Genomic DNA, 18,949 nt, shown 5'->3' on the forward strand with positions numbered 1-18,949 from the left:
TGACTTAAACCAACATTCTTTAATTATTAGTCCACAGTTCTGGAGGTGAGAAGTCTAGACACAGTGTGATTGGGCTCTCTGCTTAGAGTCTCACAAAGCTAAAGCCAAGGTGTTGGCTGCTTGCTAAAACCAAGGTTGAGCTGCTTTCCCATCTGGGGCCTTCTTCTGAGCTTATGTGTCAGTGTTCAATTCCTTGTGGTTGTAGGACTCAGGTTCCCATTTCCTACTGGCTGTCAACTGGGAGATGTTCTCGGTTCCTTGAAGTCACTTTCATTCCTTGACAGGTGGCCTTTTTATCTTCAAACATAGCAATGGAAAGTCTCCCTTAATTAAATCCTTCTCATGCCTCAAATCTTTCTTTCTAAGCAGAGCTCAATCCTATTTAAGTGTTTAGCAGATTAGGTCATGTCCACCCAGGATAATCTACTTTTCTTAGATTGAACTATTCCATAAAACATACCAAATGTTTTAAAAAGATTTTATTTATTTATTTATTTGAGAAAGAGAGCAAGAGAGAGAGATTGAGAACATAACCAAAGGGAGTGGCAGGTGGAAACGGAGAAGCACACACCCTGCTGAGCAGGGAGCCCAATGTGGGGCTTGATACCAGGACCCCGGGATCATGACCTGAACTGAAGGCAGACGCTTAACCAGTTGAGCCACCCAGGTGTCCCAAACATAAACTAATTATGATTGTGATATCTCATTAACACTCAAGTGCAGGAATTAGACAAGGTGTATATCTCAGGGAAGGGGAATACTAATAAATTACAATATTGGGTTAGATCTAGGTCAAGAAATTATGTCTATGTCCTTTCTTATTTTTCCATAAATTGTTTCCCTGGACCAAAGCATCTTTGAACTTGAGTGGAGGAGCTCCACCCCAGTCATGTCCTCAAACGGTGAGAAGGGCACTAGTCCTCCATCTCTTCTTGGGTCCTTTCTCTGGTATTCCATAGAAGCCAAACTACAGACCTCTTCTATATGCTTCCAGACCCAGAGTGCACCCCATAGTTTTAGCTCTAGTCATTGCAAGGTTTTGAGAAGAGGATGGACATGATTTGATGTACATTCTAGAGAATTATTCTAGCTGTTGCCTTGAGAATAGACTTTGGTGATCAGTGGTGCAGTTGAGGAAACCAGAGTGGAGGCAAGGAGACCAGTGAGGAGGCCACTGTACTGATCCAAGTCAGAGATGATGGTGGCTTAGACCAATAGGAGGAAAAGCAAAGAATCAAAGATGACTGCTAGAGTTCTCTGAACAGCTAGGTGGGTGGGATGCTAGGCACTAAAACTGGGGAAAAGCTACATCTCTTTCCCAATGAGTAAGGTGGTTGCCCAACCCCAGGTGATTAGGGTTTGTTATGGGCACCTGACTACAGGTGTAAAGCAAGCATTTAGTTGTAATTTGGCCTCCAACATAAGGTTAGAGGTCTACTGGAGCAAAGGATCAGAGCTCCCAAAAAAGGATGGGCTTCTCTAAAATTGGAGTGGATTACCCTGGATTGGGAGTGATAAAGTGACCCCTGGGTATTGATAGTTGAGGACTGATGTACTCTAGACCCAGCCTAAGTGTTTCTTTCTGAACATTCAAGGCCATGTGCTTGCCTGCATCAGCCTGTGTCCAGTGTATCTAGGGTGCAGCCCTTTTCTCTGTGACACCTCTGATTTAATCCTGTTACCTTGGCGGTTAGCCTTGGCATCCACACCACCCATAAGAAATCAAAGGATAATTCAGATTCATAACCAAAGTGTCATTTAGGGCATGTTTCTGTGCGTAGAAAGTGAAATCAATGTTGAGGCAATTAAGAGAATTATTCAGGCAAAGACATTTCTTCCTCCCTTATATGGATATTTCATGAAAAATTTCTAGGCCTGCCATTAACTAGCTCATTACTTTAATTAACCACTTCATTATGTAAGTGTAGACACAGCCTTAAAATTATTTGTACTGTTTCTTCCTGTGTGTAAATAACTGTGAAGTAAAAATATTAATTTATGAATGTAATTGTGTAGGTGATCACTCCACATTTACTCAGCACTAGCAATTAGTGCATGCAAATCAGCTAAGACAAAAGTCTCTCTGATGCTGTTCAGAATACAGGAAGAGTTAATTTGCAAGAATGCCTGTTTCTGGCCTGTCTGATTCTCAAAAGTCACGTTCTTGCCTCTGAAAATCAGAAACTGACCATATTTGTTGTGTGCTTTCTGATCACTGTTAATGCTCTTGCAAACAGAGAAAATAAAATGCTAACAAATCATCATCCATTACCTAATTATATTTACCTAGACAGATAAGGTTGTGGGGGAAAGAGTAGATTTTTTTTTTTTTTAAGAAAAGGCGTTTCTTATTTGGGCAAGCAAAGATAAAATTTATAGCTTAATTATTCCTCATAGTACCATACAGAGCATTTTCTGTTAATCATACCCAAGTCCTGAGATGTTTTTCCTCCCAAAGAGGTGTAAAATGTGTGTTGATTCCCAATTAAATCAGTTCCCCCTCCAGTGGGGATAGTGCTAATGGGATTTAAACGTTCCTGAGGTTTCACTAGGGCCCACATTAGGAAAAATCCTGACGTAGATGGAATATCAGCAACATAAATATCAACCAACAGAGAAGCGTACAACTGTCTCTGACATCTCACATTGTGGATGCTGTTAGAATTAGAATTTTTCATTAAAAATCATGCTTATGGCCAAATAGCAGCAGTTGAGTTATCTTGATCATTGGACAATATTTGGAATATCATTAGAAATATTTATTTCTAGGTTATTTATTTAAAAATATACTATGCTAAATTTTTTAAAATAAGATTTTATTTATTTGACACACAGAGAGAGTAGAAGCAGTAGGAGTGGTAGGGAGGGAGAGGGAGAAGCAGACTCCTCGCTGAGCAGGGAGCCCAATGTGGAACTTGATCCCAGGACCCTGAGATCATGACCTGAGACAAAGGCAGATGCTAAACTGACTTAGCCACCCAGGTGTCCCTTAAAGTTTTATAAGATACATTCACAAGTCTGTGTAAACTGAGCTACATCCCATGGCCATTGTGACCACCTATATTATTCACTCTTTGTGTGTCACGGGAAGCACTCCAGCTCGGGTCTCCTCAAGTTGACAGCTACCTTGAAAAGGTACAGATTGGAGTGGTTCAAGGAGATGGAGGTAGGTATACAATCTACTTCTTAGTTAATCATGAGTTTAAGATTTCAATTTTTATTTTTATTATTTATTTTTAAAATATTTTATTTATTTGAGAGAAAGAAAGTGAGAGCATGAGTTGGGGGAGAGGGAGAAGAAGTGGGAGAAGCAGACTCCCCACTGAGCAGGGAGCCTCACATGCGGCTCCATCCCAGCACCCCCGGATCATGACCTGAGCCAAAGGCAGAGCTTAACTGACTGAGCCACCCAGGTGCCCCTTGAAGTTTCAATTTTTGTTCTCCAATGTATTGCAATTCCTGGCGTCTCCACCAGAGAGAGCAAGGTTAATGTTTGGAGAGAAAAAAAAAAAAGCAAGTAGTCTTACATCACTACTACTCACAGGGTGGTGGTAGGCGGCTTATCTATCAGAGGCTGAACCTAAGTGCCCGCCACATGCAAGGCATTTTATAACATTATTTTGTTATTTTGAATCCCTTCAGTCTAAATTACATTATTTATTTCTAATAAAAAAATATAAAAGTTTCAAAAATTTTAAAGTACGAAAGAGTATAGAGTGAAAACTCTGCTTGCCACATTTGTCCTTTAGCCTCTTAGCTACCATCCCACATGCAACTGTTACCAGCTTTTTGTGACATGTCATTTCACAGGTACTTAATGTTATCAGTTTCTTTAGAGCGAATTTATGCATATAAATGTAAATGAATATATTCTTTCCTGCCCTTTAATTTTGTTTATTCATTTATTTGTTTTATTTATTTTAGTGAGAGAAGGGGAGAGTGGAGGGGGTGAGGGAGAGAGAGGATCTTAAGCAGGCTCAGGACCAGGCACAGAACATGACGTGGGCTCCATCTCATGACCCTGAGATCACGATCTTAGAGATTTTAGAGATTTTTCAATACAAAGAGACCTTCTCTGATCCTTTTTATGATGTCATTATACACATGTACTGTAATTTATCCTATCAGTTCCTTATTAATGGATATTTATGTTATTTAAAAACTTTTGTGATGGGCGCCTGGAGGGCTCAGTCGGTTGAGTGTCTGCCTTAAGCTCAAGGTCCTGGGATCAACCCCAAGTCAGGCTCCCTACTCACTGGGGAGCCTGCTTCTCCCTCTCCTTCTGCGCCACCCCCCCTTGTGCTCTCTCTCTCTCTCAAATAAATAAAATCTTAAAAAAATAAAAATAAAAACTTTGGTAATTACAAACAATGCTACAATTAATAAACCTATACAAACATTATTTCTTAAGAATGCAAATTTACCTGGAGGATAAATTCTGAGAAGTGGAGTAACTGGGTCAAAGAGTACAGTATAGGTACCTCTAGGTTATTTCTGACCACAGCACTGTTTCACACACAATGGCTGAGGAGTTGAGTGATTCAAGGACACACAGTTTTTAAACACTGAAGTCAGGATTTAAACATAACTAGTGCTTTTTAAAAAATCTCCACTTTGCTCTTTTATGAGCCAATAAACTTTTTTCTCAATAAGAAATAACTGAGTACTTAATATGTATAATGTGCGTGGTGAGTGCTTTATAGGATTCAAGGAGTGGAGGACATGGCCACTGTCCTCAGGAAGTTTACAATTGAGCAGTTTTAGTAAAACATTGAAAGGAAGAAAGTGGATGTAGCAATGGAATATGTGTATATATACGGATGCCTTGGTGGCCCAGTGGTTGAGCATCTGCCTTCAGGTCAGGTCGTGATCCTGGGGTCCTGGGATCGAGTCTCACATCAGGATCCCTGCAGGAGCCTGCTTCTCCCTCTGCCTATGTTTCTGCCTCTGTGTGTGTGTCTCTCATGAACAAATAAATAAAAAAATCTTAAAATAAAAAGAATATATGTGTATATATATGCCCCTATCCTCATACTATATATATGTATATATGTATAAATGCATCTATTTATACACGTACATAATTTAAAGACAAATAATGGATATGAATATTTAAACAAAAGAAACTCACTTATCTATTTAATGAAAAAGATATATGTTTAATGAAATATTAATATGAAAAATATATATGTTTAATTAAAAATATGCACGTTATAATATAGAGGTATTACAGGGATAAGCATTGAAAAGAAAATGAACATTCCTAATTCTATTACCCAGAGATAACTACTACTAATTTTGGGGTATATATCCTTCCATTGTTCTTATTTACAAAATAGATCCCATTATAAATATTGCTTTATAATCTATTTTTCTCTTAATACTATTTAATAACTATCTTCTCAGATCACTAAATATTTTTTCTTAACATCATTTTTATAGCTTCAAGGGTTTCTACTATATAAATCAAACTACAATTTAAATCTCTTATTGTCAGAAAAGATTATTCTCATGCCTCTCCTCACTTTCAGTATGATACACAATACTGTGATGAACATTTTTGGATTGGATTTATTTTTCTTTTTCAGTTCATTACACATCACTCCACCCTCCCCCTTCACTACCTGTCTGGATTTTCCTTTGGGGGGAATTCAACATTGTAGCTAGTATTAGTGAGGGGGCAATTTCCAGTGTTTCCTCCATATCCCCCTCAATTCTGAGCATGAACAGAAGTGAAGGGGACCCGGTTCTTCCTCAAGTCACTTTCTGGTAGTGTCAATCAGACATTTGCTCCCAGGACTTTGGATCCTGACAGAGTGGAGGCAGAGGCAAAGGGAACTTTGGAGGCCAAGATCATTCTTAGGGGTGTGCTGGTGAAGGGCCCCTGTTCCTGTGGGGTGGCCTTGGCTTATCTAGATCTTTTGTAGCCTAGCTTTCAAGAATGATTCCTTAGCCTTCTGTTGATTTGGTGGATCCTCAAGATTCTTCCAATACAGTCTCTCTTTGCTTGAGACAGCCAGCATTGGTCTTGATTGCTTACAACTGAAAATCCTCATGATTGCAATGGTAATTGTAAGCCTGGTCCATGATTTTTTTTAGGTAAAGAAATTATTTATGAAAGAAGGGAAAAGAGGATTTCTTTACATAATAGAATTCTCTCATGCATTTTAGAAAACCATAGACAAAGTAAGATACACTTGAAAAATTTAAAAATTGCTTATTGGCTACCTTGTCAATAATCTTATCACATCTCATTAACACAGAAAGCTGTATATTTATAAAGAAAGCCCTTTAATACTTGCAAAGTGATAATTATTTTTTTAAGATTTTATTTATTTATTCATGAGGGACACAGAGAAGGGAGAGAGAGAGAGAGAGAGAGAGAGAGAGAGGCAGAGACACAGGCAGAGGGAGAAGCAGGCTCCATGCAGGGAGCCCAACGTGGGACTCGATCCCAGGTCTCCAGGATCATACCCCAGGCTGCAGGCAGCACTAAACCGCTGTGCCACCTGGGCTACCCGCGAAGTGATAATTACTTATATAAAATTAGTCAGATCTAGCTTTAAGCAAATACTCAATATATACAAATTCAGATCTATTATTCATATAAATAGGGAGGGAAGAGGGGCTCATCAGAAGTGAAATACAGAACCTAGAGTTGGTGCCCATCACCTCCTAGCTCTGTCACCCTGGGCAAGTCACTTAGCCTCATGGAATTACTTCTTGATTTGTAAAATTGGGATAATAACAATGCCTACATCATAAGGTTGCTGCTGGGAGTCTAAAATTCAGGACATATGAGGTATCTGTGAAAGTCTGTTATAATCTGTAAAATGTTGAATAGCATTGATTTTATAATTGCAGGAAATCAGAATTTCTGGTCTTTTTAGAGCTTGTTCATTATTTTACACCTGACATGTTTATATCAAACACCCTTAGAGTATTCAAGTTGATTCCATTTATAAAAATTCAGCTTAATTAATTACTTAAATTACTGAAAACTCTTTTCTCTCTTTCCTTCCATTTTTTCCATTCATATATGGTTAGTATCTAGGGCATAAAAGTGAAAACAAAGGTGATAGTTATTTATAGTTCAATTAAAACAACTTGACTCAATACTTCTTCCAAAAACCTATTCTGGGGATTGAAAACTGAAAAATTTAATCAGTCGCTTAGCTTCCACAGTGCCCTGCCATTGTGTTTTATAATTGATTTTACTAATACAACATGAGTTCTTGAAATGACCTGGGGCTAAACTCTATAGGTTCCCTTACAGACAAATAATTGGGAAATGATAAAGAAGTGTCCCTCAAAGGGGACTGGCCCCACAGAAGCAGACTGCCCACTGGAGAGAAGGGAGTATCCACTGTTATCCTTTCATATCATCTCAAGGGCCATGTGGAAGACAGGGATATCTTGGGGACACCATTTTAGGGATGGTGAAAATGACAGCAGAGGGTGTGAGGATATGGATCTTTAGGTCATCAAAACTGTAACTTTCTCATATTTTTCTTGTTATCCTTGTAGTGTTACAGTTTTTTCACTAAACTGATTTTTTTCCATTTCTACTCACATGTGATATGTCGGATTCTTGTCATGTCTTCCTCTCTTCTTACCCTGGTCTCCTAGCTGGTCTTCCTGCTTCTATGTCTCCTCCTCTTCAATTCAGTTTTCACATAGCTGCCATACACAAGAGATAGAATGTCAGTATTTATCAAGTATAGCACAATATGTCCTTACTAATTAGTTTATTGGCTATCTCCCATCCTCCCTAGAATATTAGCAGGGACTTGGTGGTGTACATTTCTGTACTTCTAACCCCTAGAATAGTGCTTGGCACACGATAGGGACTCAGTAAACATGTGTTGAATGAATGAATGCATGAAGACCTTTGTGTGGAATGACCATTCCTTTTTCCACCACCTACTGAAGTCTTACTTGTTCTTCAAGGCATAGCTGACCTTCCCTGACTGTTCCTCTCTCCCAGCGTTTTTATTCATATCATAACATGCAACAAATTCTACTTTGTATTGCATTGTATCTGTACCCCCACTGCTCTGTAACTACCTGGAATGCAGACTGTGTTATGCTCACTTCTGGTTCCCCTACAATGTCTAGTACCTTGAAGATGGGAGTTAACCAATTAGCATTAAGTTGTGAGTACTTTTAACTTCTTCAGCAGGTGATTCTATGATCAACCTAAGTGGTCAATTCCAGTGACCTAATTTAAACTGGCAGAGATTTCAATCGACATGCATATTGACCAGTTAAATCACACAGTTAAAAATCTATGGGGGACACAGAAGAAATATAAGGCATGCTGTTGGTTCCTAAGAAGCTTAATGCTTACTTAGGATTATAAGATGATTCCATTGACCACAGCAGTAGCACCACTTTAGGATTTTCCTTAAAAATGTCAGTGCCTGACACAAGACCTCCTGAATCAGAGTTTCTAAGGAGGTGGCTGAAGATCTGCATAGTTATGAAGCTCCTCAGATAACTTATATTCTCAACAAACTTTGAATTAATGAAAGCCCAAATTGGCATCATTCCTCCTTTCATTCCCAAATGGTCCCCTTGATCCCTAATTATAGATGTAGTCAGCTCCCAGTTCCTAAGAATAATACTAGGTTCTAGATCAACATGCAATGACTTAGTATCAAATCATCTATGCTACAAGGCTGGTATCTTTATTCATTCATCCATTCATCTCAAAATTTATTACTTAGAATCTGTTGGGTTTATTGTATACTCCTGAGTCTTAGGTCTCATTGTAGATTTCTCCCTTGGTCCTGATTCCCAAGTCCTCATCTGTTCACCCCCAATTAGAGAAGTTTTCCTTTGGACTAAAGTCTCATCCTGTCCTTGCTCTTCTTCTTCTCAGGGGATGGAGCTCTATTCTGAGCTGTAGGCCAGTGGCTGGGGCCTGCTCTTTGTTGACAATGTTTCCAGAGGCTGAGGGCTGACCTGTCTAGTCTCTGGCTTTCTGGCTTTCTAGAGCCTCCTCATTGTCCTCACTCATTTAAGTAAATGGATATAACCTTTATGTGGGTAGTAATGTTTGAAAGATATGCATAAGTGGCTTTTCTAACTATAAAGTGTTATACAAGTGCTAGTTATTATCATAAAAAATAGGACATGCAACGACTTAGTATCAAATCCTCTCTGCTAGGGATGCCTGGGTGGCTCAGTGGTTAAGCGTCTGACCTTGGCTCAGGGCGTTATTCTGGAGTCCCAGGGTCGGGTTCCACATTGGGCTTTCTACACGGAGCCTGCTTCTCCCTCTGCCTATGTCTCTGCCTCTCTCTCTCTCTGTGTCTCTCATGAATAAATAAATGAAATCTTTAAAACAAAACAAAACAAAACAAATTCTCTCTGCTATAAGTCTGGTATCTTATTCATTCATCAAAATTCACTCATTCATCTCAGAATTTACTACTACCTTTAGTAAATGCAGGGCATTATCAGCACAGTGAGATTGGAATACAGTTATCTGTGGTCGGCGCATTGAAAACTGAACACTAACAAACATCCTCTTCATGGCTGAAAAGTTAAATAGAAACATGGTCTCATAAACACACCATATTGAGAAGCATATGAATTGGAACTGAGAGATTTATTTAATGCTTACTTGAAGATATATAAAAAGTCTAAATATTTTTTTAAAGTAAAGAAAAAGAAGACTTTTTTTTTTTCCCAGAAAACACATAGTATAGTAGACACTATGGGTTATCTACTCAACAACCATTCTATTTTCTTGTTTGTTTGTTTGTTTGTTTTTTTCCCTGCTGGCAAAGCTGCTCCTCATTTCAGAGGCTGCAATGTCAGAAAGGTATTTTTCCAGCTTCTTTGCAATGAAGGCATTGGCATGTGATACAATCATCCTTGGCCAATGGACCTGAGGGGAAGTCTGCTGGTGACATTCTGTGAAATGTTTCTCCCTGATGAAAAGAAAAACATTGCCCTTTCTGCCGTCAGACATAGTTGCTAACTTGATGTCTGGGGTAGTAGCAGCCAACTTGCTGTAACAAAGGGACAAGTCTGAGGATGACAGACAATATGTTGAAGATCATTGACCCTTAAGACAGAAAGAGTTTGGGTCATTCAAGTCACTGTTGAGGTACTGAATTGACCTTGCTTGCAGCCTCCTGGAAGCTGCTGCCTCTAGTAAGTGATCTTTGAGCCATTTACAGTTAGGCTTTTGTAACTAAAATAATCCTAAATTTAAATTTAATCCTAAATCCTAAATTTAAACACTCTCTTTAAATTAACCACCTTAATTCGTTACTGCCCTGGATATTTGTAAGAGACTGATTTAATTCACCTCGCATCTTCCTCTGATTGAGATTTTGGCTTGAGGAATAGCTCTTAATAGAAGTGTTGCTGGGGTATGAGCTTATGTATGTTATATAATTTAATTTTTAAAAGATTTTATTTATTTATTCATGAGAGACACAGAGAGAGAGGCAGAGACACAGGCAGAGGGAGAAGCAGGCTCCACGCAGGGAGCCCAATGTGGGACTTGATCCCGGGTCCCCAGGATCACACCCTGGGCTGAAGGCAGCACTAAACCCCTGAGCCACCCGGACTACCATGTGTAGAGACCTATCCATGGAGGGCTAAGTTAATATTAGAATGCTGTGTGTCTGATTCGGTTTTGCTGTTAAAATTTTTTTTTTTTTTTTTTTTTTTTTTTGCTGTTAAAATTTCTAGATTCACAGTATAACATTCTGACTTGGCATGGTTAAAAATACCTGCCAACATACCATGACATGATTAAAAATGTCCTTTTCACTGGAAACATGCTGGGAATTTCTGTTTCAGTTAATTGGAGATACACGTGTGCATCCAGGTATGAATAGATCACAAAGTCCCACTATTCATTTTCTTTTCAGCTAACCTGACCCAGGAGATGTTTTTCAGCAAAAACAGTGCACTTAGTGTACATTTCCAGTGTTGTGTTCTGTACATTAAGTGAATAATGTCCATAAGTGCGAACTTCCTCTTTGGAATCTGACGAAGAATCTCATTTTATAGATATGATTTGAAATTCATTTTCAAGGTTCTTGTTCTGAAAGTCAAGGCCAATGTAGAAGTGTTTAGCCTTTGCAAAAGATAAGAATGTTGAATACATTTCATTTCAATGTATATGCTTTAACAAGAATCACAAATTCTTTTAGCATGACTTTGCTAAACAAGAGGTACTGTGTACTTTGGCAACATTATTAATTAATATTTTTATTTATTTATTTACTTATTTATTAATTCATGAGAGACACAGAGAGAGAAAGAGAGGCAGAGACACAAGCAGAGAGAGAAGCAGGCTCCATGCAGGGAGCCTGACACGGGACTCGATCCCAGGTCTCCAGGATCAGGTCCTGGGCTGACGATGGCGCCAAACCACTGAGCCACCCGGGCTGCCCGGCAACATTATTAATTAATCAATCTTGTTAATTAGTATTTCTAATTATTCTTTAAAGTGAAGTTTATAATCATAATATGATCCTGAGTGAGTTAAGAAAAGTAGTAAAGATGTTGAAACTCACAATAGCAAAAGATAGTTATTTTAGTATTTTTTATATCCAGATGAATAGTAATTAGAATTTCTAATCTAATTTAAAGTTTCTATCATAAAAGTGTGAAAGGCAGTGATTCAACTATAGTAAGATTATTTTTCAGGAATATGATCAATGAGCAACAGGTAACGTAATAAAGAGAAAAGATAAATACTGTTTCCCAAATATGATTATTTTCCACATTTTAGAAATGGAAGGCAATCTTGCAGTATCTTGAAAGTACATTATATATTGTTGAGGCTAATTGAATTATAGATGAAGCAATTATGCCTTGTAATACAATCTTACCCGTTTAAGGCTGGAAATTACCAAAGTGCATGAATATGCATTAAAAAACAAAAAAAAATTTTGCACTGCAAAGAGAATACATATTAATTCTTTGACAATTAGAAAATTTAGATGAACAAAAACATAAATGAAAATTAAAATGTGGGATGCCTGAGTGGCTCAGCCATTGAGTGCCTGCCTTTGGTTCAGGATGTGATCCTGGATTCCTGGGTTCCAATCCCACATCGGGCTCCTTGTATGGAGCCTGCTTCTCCCTCTGCCTGTGTCTCTGCCTCTCTCTTTCTCTCTCTCTGTGTCTCTTATGAATAAATAAATAAAATATTTTTTAAAAATGTAAGCAAACATAGTCCCATTACTCAAGAGTTAACCATATTGGGATCCCTGGGTGGCGCAGCGGTTTGGCGCCTGCGCCTTTGGCCCAGGGCGCGATCCTGGAGACCTGGGATCGAATCCCACATCGGGCTCCCGGTGCATGGAGCCTGCTTCTCCCTCTGCCTCTCTCTCTCTCTCTGTGACTATCATAAATAAAGAAAAATTAAAAAAAAAAAGAGTTAACCATATTTTGATGTATATTTTTTGACCTCTATGTATCACACATATTATGGTGTACAACTTCTACAAAATGTAATCATAGTTGTATGTTGTTTTATACCCAATTTTTTTTTTTTTTACTTTGAAATGTTTTAAACCTTACAGAAATTTTGGAAGTACAGAACAAAGAACTCCCTAAACTCATAATCCAAAGATCCTACTTAACTATCAATGTTCTTTATACAAAAAGATCCAATCCAGAAATAGATGTTGCTCTTGTCATGTCTTTTTAGTCTTCGGTCTGGGACAGTTCCCCATTCTGAACCTGATTTTTATGACCTTGATGCATTTGAAGGTTACAGTTGTTAATCTTATGATGACTTATGATTATGACTGTTAGTTGTTTTGTCAACTGCTCCTCAATTTTGATGTTTCCTCATGATTTAGATTCAGCTGATGCATCTTTGGCAGGCAGATCTCAAAGGGCTCTTGGGGTCTTTACTGCATCTTATAAGATGGCACATGATTGGCTGACTAGTGCTGGTGTTGACTCTTGTTACTTGAGTAAGATGGTGTCTGACAGGTTTTTCCACTATAAAATTCTTTTTTTAAAAAATATTTATTTATTTATTATTTATGATAGACATAGAGAGAGAGAGAGGCAGAGACACAGGAGGAGGGAGAAGCAGGCTCCATGCCGGGAGCCTGACGTGGGACTTGATCCTGGGACTCCAGGATCGCGCCCTGGGCCAAAGGCAGGCGCTAAACCACTGAGCCACCGAGGGATCCCCTCACTATAAAATTCTTATTTTTCCTTTGTAATTCATAAGTATTTTGGGTGCAGATACTCTGAGACTGTGTATATACCCCATTCTTGAACTCTCTTCTACTAGTTCTAGCATTCCTGGATATTTCATAATTAAATTAATATTACTATGATAGTTACAAAATGGCAATTTTCTAAGTCTATTATTTTTTCTACATTTGTTAGTTGACATTCTACTGTAAGGAAGAGACTCTTTTTTCATGTGTTCATTCATTTATTTATACCAGAGTGGATCCATGGATTTCTACTGTTTTCAATGGGGGTATAATCTATTACTATTGTTAATTATTCTGACAATTAAATTATCCCAAACTTGGCCAGTGGGAGCCCCTACAAGCCAGTTTACACAAGTCCTTCTGACATACTCTCATTGTTCTCTGAGCACTGTCTTCCTTTCTGGAACAAGATGTTACAGGCTCATTGTGTATTTTCCCTGCCTTAGCCCTGGAATCAGCCATTTCTTGAAGGAGCCCTAGTTCTTTTTAATGGAGAGTGGTATAGGTACCAAGACGTCAACAGTGGTGTGCTTATTGCTACTCAAGTGCTGATGCTCTTTTCCTGGAATGTTGATGTGCCCAGATACTTAAGAGTGGACAAAATCAGGAAATATTCATATATAATACCTATACATTTATATTTGGTTTTATGTTTATGCATACCGAATACTATGAGTTCACACCAGATATTTCCAATTTTAGTACAGCACTGCAGGGTTAATTCTAATCTTTTCTCTTTTTTTTTTTTTAAAAAAAAGATTTTATTTATTTATTCATGAGAGACACACAGAGAGGGGCAGAGGCTCCTTGCAGGGAGCCTGACATGGGACTGGATCCCAGGTCTCCAGGATCACACCCTGGGCTGAAGGTGGCGCTAAACTGCTAAGCCACCAGGGCTGCCCTCTTTTCTCTTTTAATATTTGTAACTCTTTTCTCTGACAGCAAGAAACCTGGTTCTCTTAATCCACTACTTAAGCTGCTTCTATGTAGCCAATCTCCCAATACCTGCCAGGTCACTTTTAAGTTGATTAAAAAAAAACCAAAACACCCAAGTAATATATAATTATTATCTTTAAAAGTCACTACATAATTATCTACAAGACTATTTTTAAAGGCTCATTATTATTCCATAGGATGTATATGTGGACATTTAGGTTGCTTCCAAGTGATGGACATTCTTTTATCAGAATGTTTACATGATCCGTTATTATTTACTATTCCTAGAAGGGAAATTACTGGGGGAAAGGCAAGCATATTTTTAAGACTCTTAATTTATAGTGCCACATTTTCTTGCTTGTTTGTTTGTTTATTTATTTATTTATATTTTATTTGTTCCTGAGAGACACACAGAGAGAAGCAGAGACATAGGCAGAGGGAGAAGAAGGCTCCCTGTGGGGAGCCTGATGCAGGACCCAATCCCAGGACCCCAAGATCATGACCTGAGCCAAACCAGATGCTCAACCACTGAGCCACCTAGGTGCCCCTATTGTGCCACATTTTAAAGTCAAGTAAAACTATATGAATTTGGATCCCACTTATATGGGATTTATAATCACTCTTTCATGAATTGGACTAAAACTGAACTTTGTACTGGCTGAAGTGGCAATTACACTGTAAAATGAAATGTATGAAAGAAATATTTACTTAAGAGAGCGAATGGTTGTCCAAGTCCTTACAAGCACATTCATCTATGCAGCAGCTAATTCCTGAGTGCCACCTTTGTTCAAGACAGCTTGCTAAGTACTACAGGTGACATAAGGTTGCATTAGATGCCAGTTCCTTCCTCAAGGAAGCCATTAAATTAGTGAATTAAAAATCTTTAATTTATTCATCAAAGGAAGGCCCTCTAGGACTTCTATTTGGCAGGACTCATTAAGGATTAATTTTCATTATTTAAAAAATATTTTTTAAAGGGCATTTTAAAAAAGCCTACAGTTGAGACTAATTCAGAATGGCCTTTCCTTTATATCCTGTGGTACATTTTCTTACTGGAACACCATATAGCACATTTTTATTATAAAAAAGGACTTGTACTTACAGAATAATTGTGGATCAAAAGATTAAAAATGGATTTTTTTTCCCAAATTCTAGTAACAGTCTAGTCACTTATTTTTTGTTGTTGTTGTTGTTTTTTAGGAAACATGAACTGATGCCTGGGCTCAGCAGTTGAGTATCTGCCTTCGGCTCAGGTTGTGATCTTGGGGCCTGGGGATTAAGTCCCACATTGAGCTCCCTGAGAGGAGCCTGCCTCTCCCTCTGCTTGTGTCTCTGCCTCACTTTCTGTGTTGCTCATAAATAAATAAATAAAATCTTTAAAAATAAATAAATACATACTTTGGCCTAGATGCAGAAATTGGCCTTTGTAAAGACAGGCTATGCTTAAAAATCCAGACAGCACCCTAATGTAGGGCTTCTTTCTGAAAGGGAGGTACTAAAGGATGAATTCAGTGATTTTACTAAACTGGATGCCCACTACCCAAGACCCTGAGCTATGTGAGCAACACTCTACCCTTAAGAAAGCGGAGAGCAAAAAGGTGAACAAGCCAATAAAACAAAGACCTACTCTTACTAAATTTAAGAAAATGGGAATTTAGTTTACTTTTTTTCATTTCCAAGCAAGTTCTAAGTCATAAGATCTGAAGAACTCAGTCTAATAAACCAATAGGCTGGGGAGATGAGGCAAGACTCACGTCTACAGCACTTCATATAAGGGCTGAGGTCACTGCCAGAGGGTTGGTTTCTTTAAGGATATCCACCACAACATACACATGAAGCCAGTCCAAGGTTAACATGCTAATACCTCGTCTTTCACTTCTCTGCCTTCAAACTTTGTAAGAGTTTCTAATGAAGATTGGCTGTGCGGGGCTCTTATAGGCACCTTGACTCAGATCTGTGAGTCTCACTGACTCTCGGCCTGGGGTAAGAGGATTCAATCTCTTGAAAAAAATTTCCTCACTTCTCCAAAGAAGAGCACAGTGTCCTGCTTCTGCTTGGCCTTATTTATCATTCCCAAGAAAAAACTTTTGCAGATGGACAGATTGTTTTTGAGGACCCTATCATATTCTGCTTTTCACAGGCTCTCATATGGGAGCTGTTCTCTAACTACCCTGCAGGAAGCTCTTAGAAGACTCACTATATTTCTTTCAAGGCATATTTGAAGGCAGATTTCTGGATTTTAAAGACTTAGATGGGAGCAAACTTGTTTTAACCTAAAACACTGGATTGAGATTCTGAGTTTCATCCAGGCTCAGTGGTAAAAGGGTACTGGGGCTGATTGCTAATGTTCAGTAGATTGGGAAGGGGATGGCTATCCTTGTGCTATATAATGCTGTTTCCAATCCTTTTTGTGGACTAAAGGTGGGGCATAAATAATTCACTATAACAGCTAGTGTTTCTTTAATTCTATATCTGATTCCTGTGTCACTCTGACCACAGCAGGGTGGTGCTATAGTCATGTTTAGCATGACTAAACAGTATGTTTAGTTCCCTGGAGAACTCCTTCAAACAAACTTAGTCTTTAAAGTTCAACCTTAGTAAATCTCCTGAATTATACCTGAGGTCCCTTTTCTGTACCTGGACTACATGCAGTGGGGGCTGAGGAACATGGAGTAGAGGATATCTACTTTCATATGATCTGCACCATGCATTAACAGAGGAAAAATGTCCCATCACTGTCAATGGAATGAATATTTTATCAAAATGGCTCTCTCATTCTCTAGTATTGAGATTAACTTTACCTGCTAAACATGGTAAAATTTATTTCGGTGGCCTATGACCACCATCTATCAGCATCCGACCCCTATCTATATAAAACAATAAGCATGATCTTAAGGCACTCTTAGGGGCTGTCTAAGAGATGTATATTTGCTGACATACAACCTGACTGAAGCCAAACACCATTACCCCTGTGACTGATTGGAGGGCGGCCGTAACTGAACAGTTTTATTTCCCTCCAGCAGCTGAGCTCCCTGACCATGCGAGCTGAGCTGACACGGCATTTCAAGTCCTGTTACCAGCTCAATGGTTCTCTTGTAAAAAAAAAAAAAGCACCTCTTCATTTAGCCTCTCCATCTTGATCATTGCTGATGGGCTATCAATAATTTCAAGTTGGTTGAGCAGTTGGCTGAAGGTTAAATAAATTCTGCTGGCTGTTTGCATGATTGTACCCGAGCGGAAGGATTCCAATTTGAAGCAGTTTTCTTGCAAGTGCTCCTTGGAAATGTATCCATAGTCAAGAAAGTTAAGAAATTCAGTTTTGAGGGCCCAGGTGCACTTGAAATGGAACCACAGTCAGGAGCCACAAGAACCCTGACATGAACAAAAATGGGATTTTTTTTCCCAACTTCAGATTTGCCTCAGAGAAATGTAGAACCCAGAGAGCATGCAGAATTAATTATTAGCAGGGGAAATTCTCTAGCTAGGCACTACTTCGGATGTGGGTATTTGTTTCTTAGAAATGAATCAAATTATATTTCAGGAATTCAGCCATTAGCAATAAGTGCAGGAAGGTGTATCACATGCTGTAGTTATATAGCACTTTCAGACCTTGCTGTCTGAAAGTAGAACATTCCTACGAAATCTTTTGCAAGCCAAATTGGTATAAAGTGAAGAAGCAATTACCATTAGTTTATACGGAAATCTTCAGCATTTCCAGATCAAAAAATAACCTCTTTTAGATTATTCTGATACCTTAGGACATATCTTGCTCACAGATGCACAAAATAAATCAAGATAAAGTGCACGAGTTTTGGCACAGTTGAAAGCTATGACAGCTTAATGCTGCGACACTCAGTGTAGTTCCCAGGGAAGACGCCTACTGAGTGGCCAGTCTCACTGCTTGGGGTGTGCCCTGCCTCAGAGGTAAGGGCTGGCTGCAAAACAAGCACAGAATGCTATTTTTGCTTTTCTCCTAGTTTTGAAAAAGCAAAATCCTCTTTGGATTTCTTTTGATTAGTGAACACAGGTATTGTTGGTCTTCCTAAAATGTGGTGTGTGACATGAACTTTCAAAGAGCAGGGGATATCTGTATCATACAAAGTTGTCAACTGCTAAATAGTAAACTTTTACAGTATTTTATTCAGGGCGCCTGGGTGGTTCAGTGGGTTGAGTGTGGGATTCTTCAGCTCAGGTCATAGTCTCAGGTGAGATGAAGCCCTGCAGTGGGCTCAGTACTGAGCATGGAGTCTGCTTAAGATTCTCTCTCTCCCTCGCTATGGACGTTCCTCAAAATGTTAAGAATAGAACTATCTGCTAATTGTACAACTAGGTACTACTAAATAAGTATTCACCCAAAGGATACAAAAATACAGACTTGAAGGGATATATGCAACCTGATGCTACAGCAGTATTACCTACAATGGTCAAACTATGGAGAGAGCCCAAATGTCCATTGAATGATGAATGGATTTTAAAAAATGTGGCATATATATGTATATATATGAATATGAATATATATGGGAATATATATATATACATAGGAATATCACTCAGCCACCAAGAAGGATGAAATCTTGCCATGTGCAGTGATGTGGATGGAGTTAGAGTGTATTATGCTAAGTGAAATAAGTCAGAGAAAGATGAATATCATTTGATCTCATTCATATGTGGAATTTAAGAAAGCAAATAGATGAACATATGGGAAAGGAGAAAAGAAAAAAAAGGAGAGGGAAACAAGTCATAAGAGACTCTAATGATAGAGAACAAACTGAAGGGTGATGGAGGGAGATGGGTGG

At 38.6% G+C, this 18,949-nt stretch overlaps 1 long non-coding RNA gene across 1 annotated transcript in view; it reads right to left on the reverse strand.

The window, feature by feature from the left end:
* The window catches only part of LOC140595642 (uncharacterized), a 175,217-nt gene continuing 156,268 nt past the window's right edge, over positions 1-18,949 (reverse strand). Inside the window, exons 2-3 of the long non-coding RNA XR_011997410.1 lie at positions 7,574-7,680; positions 1-297 (exon numbers count right to left, since the gene is read on the reverse strand). This is a non-coding gene — a long non-coding RNA (uncharacterized lncRNA). The remainder of the gene's footprint in view (positions 298-7,573; positions 7,681-18,949) is intronic.

This window comes from Vulpes vulpes, chromosome 15 (genome assembly GCF_048418805.1).
Source record: "Vulpes vulpes isolate BD-2025 chromosome 15, VulVul3, whole genome shotgun sequence".
NCBI lineage: Eukaryota > Metazoa > Chordata > Mammalia > Carnivora > Canidae > Vulpes > Vulpes vulpes.